This window comes from Chrysochloris asiatica, unplaced genomic scaffold, assembly GCF_000296735.1.
Source record: "Chrysochloris asiatica unplaced genomic scaffold, ChrAsi1.0 scaffold00042, whole genome shotgun sequence".
Lineage (NCBI taxonomy): Eukaryota > Metazoa > Chordata > Mammalia > Afrosoricida > Chrysochloridae > Chrysochloris > Chrysochloris asiatica.
The window spans coordinates 16,729,164-16,736,347 of NW_006408560.1; the positions used below are offsets into that span (position 1 = coordinate 16,729,164).

General features: G+C 39.6%; 1 pseudogene; it reads left to right on the forward strand.

The window, feature by feature from the left end:
• The window catches only part of LOC102821266, a 113,976-nt pseudogene that overhangs the window by 105,834 nt on the left and 958 nt on the right, over window positions 1-7,184 (forward strand).

The window sequence follows — 7,184 nt, forward strand, 5'->3', positions numbered from 1 at the left end:
TGATGAAAAGAGATGTGGATAGGTCTTTTGTGAAATAATAGTGAATAATTGTTATCAGGACTGATTTAAGGGCTGGAAATGTCAAGGTAGATGTTTTGGGGCAAAGGGAGGGGAGTGATTAACCTTGTAGTCTAGGAGCGGAGGTCCCTGGGACTATCAAAGGAGAAGAGCAGAGAACGGAACCCTACCCAGAGAAGCAATGATTCCAGGGATGGAGGCAGAGGCAATGACGTCGTGGGGGAGATGGAGCGACTGGAGACTTTGGACCCAGAGAGAGAGAGAGAGGGGTGGTAGGCGGACAACCAGGGGCAGGCTTGCGGGGTGTACCTTTTGGTTGATGGATAATGCATGGAAGGGATTGTAACCATGGCAAGGAAACGATATACAACGGGATAAATGTGAAGGTGATGTCCTCCCATGTAAACTATCACACAATTCACAATAAAGCATTAAAAAACGAAGAAGAAGAAGAAGAAGAAGAAGAAGAAGAAGAAGAAGAAGAAGAAGAAGAAGAAGAAGAAGAAGAAGAAGAAGAAGAAAGAAAGAAAGAACTAAGTTTCTCAGATCTGCTGCCTGAGATCTTCTCCTTAAAGGTCTCTGGAAAAGGCAAAGGCCAGTGTTCCTATCCATCATCTGAAAGTGTAGGCACCATGGTCCATCCTGAGCATGATGGGCAGAACATCCAGTATGTGGTCAGTCTTGGTGACCAAAGTCCTGCCCTTTTTTCTGATATGAGCTTCTCATTCTCAACGCATGCATCTTTCCTGAGTTTACCTGCTACCAGCTGCTCAGCTTCCACCACCAGATTCAGAACCTGATCCTTGACTGGGGATACAACTTCTGCATTTCACTTACTGTTTTGCACAGACCAGAGTCCTCTGTCTTGATCCTGTACTACAACAGTGCAATTTCACTTGTTAAGACCTTCTGCTCCATCTCTAGGCTCTTCTTAATGCTATTGAGAGTGGAGACATCTGTGATTGCTAGTACTTATTAGAAATCTCTTGAAAGTGATGACTGTTCTTAAGTGCTGTTGAGTCACTTTTGACTCATTGTGACCCTGTATAGAGAGAGTTTCCAAGGAGTGGATGGTCGGTTTGAGTCATCAACCTTGCAGTTAGCAGTCCAGTGCTTATTCTACAGTACCACACCAGGACTCCAAAGTGATGATTTGTTGTTGTTGTTAAGTGCTGTTGAGTCAGCAACCTTGTATAGGGTTTTGGAGGAGCAGCTGGTGAGCCTGAAATGCCAACCTTGCAGTTCAAACAGCTTTGCAGTCTGGTGCATTAACTCACAGTGCCACACTAGAGACCTATTATCTTGTTGATAAGGGTCAGGACCTGCTCTGTGATGCAGGACAGCTTCATCCTGACTTCTGCAGCCATTTTAATCATAAAAGAATTGATGTCAAAATTGGGGATCAAAGTGACTTTAAATTTTTAAAAGTGATCACTGATGCTCAGCTTTGAGACAAGTGCACTCTCTCCTCACTTATCAAAAACCTCATTAGCCAGCATACCACATTTATGACAATATTGAAAAATCTACTATCTGATTATTTTACCTATTAGGTATGTGCTTTTGGTAGTAATGAATGCCAAGGTCTGAGGTAAAAGCAAGGCTGGCTGCGATGGTTGAGACTATATGTCTACTTGACTAGGCCATGATTTTCAGTGGTTTGGCAATTATGTAATAATGTAATTTGGCAGCTATGCTATGATGCAATCATCCTCCATTTTGTGATCCACTTTTGCATAATGTTGACATATTCTTTGAAACATAACCATGTCAGTAAGTGAGGAAAAGTTGTGGTGTCTGCTACACATAACGTCAATGGTTTATAGTGTCTAGAGGCAGAAATATAATGTCACTGAGTGGTGACCAGTTTGTCTCCTTGGATAAAGCTTGTCATTTGTCTGATGGGTTCTTAAAATAAGATAACGACTATTCCCCAATCTCTTTCAATATTATCCTGTTACACATACCTATTTGAGGCAACTATTGGACAATATCCATACACCTACAAGGAAGACCACATAATACCACTATTATTCAAATTTATGCAGCAACCATTAAAGGCAGTGATGATGGAATTGAAGGATTCTACCAACTTCTTCAATCTGAAATTTATCAAACATGCAATCAAGGTGTTCTGATAATTACTAGTAATTAGAATGCAAAGGTTGGAAACAAAAAACAAGGATCAGTAGTGGGAAAATAAGGCCTTGGTGATAGAAATTATGCTGAAGATCACATGATAGAATTTTATAAGACTAATGACTAGTTCATTGAAAATACCTTTTTAAAACAACATGTTGTTGTTGTTGTTATGTGCCTGGAGTCGGTTCCGACTCATAGTGACCCTGTACAGGGTTTCCGAGGCTGTAAATCTTTATGGGAGCAGAAAGTCTCATCTTTCTCCCATGTAACATCTGGTAGTTTCGAACTGCTGACCATGAGATTAACAGCCTGATTCGTAACTACTATGCTACCAGAGCTCCTTTTTAAAACAACATAAAAGATGATAATTCTCACGGACTTCACCAGATGGCATACACAGAAATCAAATTGAATACATATGTGAGAAAAGATGGTAGAAAAGTTCCTTATCACCAGACAAAGCAAGACCAGGGATAGACCATGGAACAGTTCATCAATTGCTCATATGCAAGTTCAAACTGAAGAAAATGAAAACAAGTTCATGAGAGCCAGAATATGACCTTGAACATGCCCTACATGAATTTAGAGATCATCTCAAAAACAGATTTGATGAATTAGATACTAATGTCCCAAGACCAGAAGAGTTGTTGGATGACATCAAGAACATCATATAGAAAGAAAACAAAAGATCATTAAGAAGACAAGAAAGAAGGAAAAGGCCAAAATGGATGTCAGAAGAGACTCTGAAACTTGCTCTCCAGCGTAGAGATGCTGAAGCAAATGGGAGAAATGAGGAGGTAAAACAAATGAACAGAAAATTTCCAAGGGTAGCTTTAGAAGACAAAGTTAAGTATTATAACAAAATGTGCAAAGACCTGAAGTTAGAACCAAAAGGGAAAAGCACAGTTAGCATTTCTCAAGCTGAAAGGACTGAAGAAAAAATTCGAGCCTCAACTTTCAATATTGTTGGAGTCTAAGGTCAAAATATTGAACGATGCAAAAAGCATCAAAAGAAGATAGAAGAAATATACAGAGTCACTGCACCAAAAAGAAATGGTTGATGGTCTATTGAAATCTTTCAATAAACTGATGAAGCACTGGAAGTACTAACTCATTTAAGCCAAGAAATTTGGAAGACAGCTACCTGGCCAACTGATTGGAAGAGATCCATATTTGTGTCCATTCCACAGAGAGGGGATACAATGGAATGTGGAAATCAAAGGACAATATAATTAATATCACATGCAAGTAAAATTTTGCTAAAGATAATTTAAATGTGGCTGCAACACTATATTAACAGGGAACTGCCAGAAGTCTTAAGGCAGATTCAGACAAGGACATGTCATGAGGGATATCATTATTGATATCAGATGGGTCTGGACTAAAAGCAGCGAATACCCGAAAAAATGTCTACCAGTGTATTACTGACTATGCAAAGGCTTTCAACTGTGTGGATCATGACAAGCTGGGGACAACATTGTGGAGAATGAATATTCCAGAACACTTAATTGTGCTCATGAGTCGCCTATACATAGATCAAAAGGCAGTTATTTTAACAGAACAAAGGGACACCAAATGGTTCAAAATTAGGAAAGGTTGTGTTCTTTCACCATACTTATTCAACCTGTATGCTGAGCAAATAATCCAAGAAGCTGTATTATATGAAGTAGTGCGTGGCATCAGGATTGGAAGAAGACTAATTAACAGCCTGTGACATGCAGATGATACAACCTTGCTTGCTGAAAGCGAAGAGGACTTAAAATACTTATTGATGAAGATCCAAGACCACAGCCTTCAGTATGGGTTGCACTTCAATGTCAAGAAAACAAAAATCATCATCCCTGGACCAACAAATATCATCATTAAAAATGGAGAAAAAAATGAATTTTTCAAAGATTCCACTTTGCTTGGGTCCACTAACAACACTCATGGAGGTAGCAGTCAAGAAACCAAATGACATGTTGCATTAGACAAGTTTCTTGCACAATATTTCTTTAAAGCGTTCAAGAGCAAAGATGTCAGTTTGATTCAGTCTATGATATTTTCAATGTTCTCATATGCATGTGAAAGTTGGACAATGAATAAGGAAGACCTTAGAAGATTGATGCTTTTGAGTTATGGTGTTCAAAATATTAAAAGTACCATGGACTACTAGAAGCACAAACAAATTTGTATTTGAAGAAATTCAGTCACAATGCTCCTTAGAAGCTAGGAAGGTGAGACTTCATCTCTCATACTTCAGACATATTATCAGGAGGGACCAGTCCCTGGAGAAGGATATCATGCTCAGTGAAAAAGAGGTGGATTGACACAATGGCAGCTGCAATGGCTCAAATGTAATGGTTGTGAAGGTGGCACAGTGTATTTTTATGCTGTGCCTATGTGGTCACTATTAGTTGGAACAGACTCTAAGGCACCAACAAGAAAAACATGACTATTCATTCCATCCATAGTCTTCTCTATCCTATTCTATGCCATCCTGTTTCATTCCATTTCACTCCAATCTATTTTCTTCCATAATAATGGGATTTTAAAAACTTATTATTGTATTCTTAGTTTACAGAACATTTCCTAGAATAAGTAGGTCTTTGATAAACCACTGGCTAAATGATAAGGTATTAATATGAAGTTGTGATTGGCACCAGGATATTTGTGGTTTGTTGTGTCTTTAATATTTTGACATATGTCCATTTGTATGCTAATTATGTGCTGCCTACAGCTGATTTGTGATTCATTAGTTTATCTAGAAAACATAATATTTTGTCTTTTAGCAAGCACGTTCCCACACTGAATTGATTTTCAGTGTGTTGTTCCCAAATACTTAGTTAACCTTGTACATAGCTTGATTGTCAAAAGCATGCAAGTATAAGATATGAAATAAAAGCAAAGACACACCTGTACTGTGTAATCTCATGTAATCAAGAGTATAAATGTGAAAAACAGATCACATTTTTCATGTCACATGCATATTGCATTGAGTTAATCTTCTTCAAAAGACCTCTTAGTTTTAAAACGAGAAGAAATCACTTTGAGTTCAAAGATTTATCTGACCAAGCCATGGTCTTTTCAATCACCTTATATGTGTGTGAGTTGAACAATGAATAAGGATGACCATAAAAGACTTCACCTCTCATACTTCAGTGGTATTATTAGGAGGCACCAGTCCCAGGAAAAGAGGATCATGATAGGTAAAGTGGAGGTTCAGTGAAAAGGAGGGAGATGGACTGGCAAAGTGGCAGCATCAATGGTCTGAAGCACAGCAGCAGTTGTGAGGAGGGTGCAGGATAGTGCAGTGTTGAGAATGAACACTGCACTATATTCTATGGGTCGGATCTGACTCAAAGTCACCTAACAACAATAAACAACTCCTGCTATTGTGAAACGTGTTAGCTATGATGCCTTAAGGAAAATCCAGAGTCCAGGAGGAATAATGATGACAATGTTAAATTGTTTAAAATAAATGTGATGAAATTAGAAATTTATTGGTAAACTGCAAGGAAAACGTTATGAGATATTCTTCATGAGTGTTACTGTGGCCAAGATGCTGTTTAGAAAGTAGAGAATAACAATGACATAAGGAGAACGTGTATTCTATCAATATAAAAACCCAAACAAAGATGGTGCCATGGTGCCTATAGATCTGAAGAGTGGAGGCAGAATAAGTCTCACTAAATGAAGGAGGGCAGCCTAAGGAAGTAAGAGAATCATGAGGGGCTCCAAGTTCTCTAGACTTGGGAAGGATCAAATGCAAATGATTTTAGCAGAGCCTTTCTCTATAATTCATCAAGGCCTTTATGAGGAACTGGATTTCTGACCACAAGGTCTCAGTGTTACATGTCCAGTTGCTGTCTGTACTCACCCTGGAAAGTGGGTGACCTGACTGTCCTTTCCAGGTGATCTGCCTGTGAGCAACCAGATGGAGATTGTGTGTGACCTGCTCAGATGTGATAAGAATTTCCTAGCTTCAAGTGATGCAGGACCTACTAACCAGGGATAGAATGAATAGACCATGAACTGCCAGAAGAATAACTAATCTGTCTTAGAGGAAGTACAACAAGAATACTCCTTAGAAGCAAGGATGTCTTTCTTACTTTGGATATATCATCAGGAGGGACCAAATGCTGGAGAAGGACATCAAGCTTGGTAGAAGGTCAGAACAAAACAAGGGAGACCCTCAGTGAGATGGACTGACACAATGGATGCAATAATGGGCTCGAACATAGCAACAACTGTGAGGATAGTACAGAACTGCACAACATCTCATTCTGTTATGCATAATGTCACTATGAGCAGACATTGGCTTAATGGTGCAACAGCAGGCTTCTATTACAAAGAATGTGTTTGTCCACTTTCCTGTTAAGGACAATTTGGTTATTATCAGTTTGTGACAACTATGAAGAAGACTGCTATCAAAATGTGCATATAGCCTTTTGACTAAACACAGATTTTCAGGTTTCTTGGGTAAGTATCAAGTAGTGGGGATGCACATGCCTGAGGTACTGTTGGCTGTGTGCAGCGTCCCAGCTCCCGACACTGGCAAAATCGTTGTCCTGTGGCTGCTACCTCTCTCTGCCCTTCTTTCTCAGGAGCTGGAGGAGTAAGGCAACTCTCCCAAATTTACTGTAAACTCTCTGGTAGTGTATTAGTTACAAATTGGGCTGCGAATTTTAAGGTCAGCAGTTTGAAACTACCAGCGGCTCCGCGGGATAAAGATGAGGCTTTCTGCTCCTGTGAAGATTTACAGCCTCAGAAACCCTGTACAGGGTCGCTATGGGTTGGAACCCACAAGACAGCACTTAACAACAACTATACGCAGGCTTGGCACCAGTCTGGAACACAGTGACACCACGTGGTCATTATTTAGAACTATCAAAATTACTAGAGTTAAATGTGCAACAATAGCCAGCCACTCTGATGCAAATTCATGTTTTATAGATACATATCTGGTAGTGTAGTGGTTACGAATTGGGCTGCGAACCTTAAGGTCAGCGGTTCGAAACTACCAGCCGCTCCGCGGGAGAAAG